Consider the following 287-nt stretch of genomic DNA (forward strand, 5'->3'; position numbering starts at 1 on the left):
AGCCTGGTGTCCCTCCCAGCCGGGTGTCTCCTCCCACCCGGCGCCCCGCCAGCCTGGTGTCCTCCCAGCCCACACCCACTCCGGCCCCAGCAGCAGCAGATCCGAGCAGTTAGTGAAGGAGGTTTATTGACAGCACCGGGTGGGAGGAGGCACGGGCAGGTCCTGCCGGCCGGAGCCGCCGAACGCAACCAGACAAGGCAGGTCCCAGCTCCTCCATGGGTGTGTGCTGAAGGAAACGCTGGTGTCCCCGAGGGTGCCCACACCATCCACGGGCCAGACGCGCTGCC

The sequence above is a fragment of the Acanthisitta chloris genome, unplaced genomic scaffold (genome assembly GCF_000695815.1).
Source record: "Acanthisitta chloris isolate BGI_N310 unplaced genomic scaffold, ASM69581v1 scaffold7726, whole genome shotgun sequence".
In the NCBI taxonomy this organism is placed as follows: Eukaryota; Metazoa; Chordata; class Aves; order Passeriformes; family Acanthisittidae; genus Acanthisitta; species Acanthisitta chloris.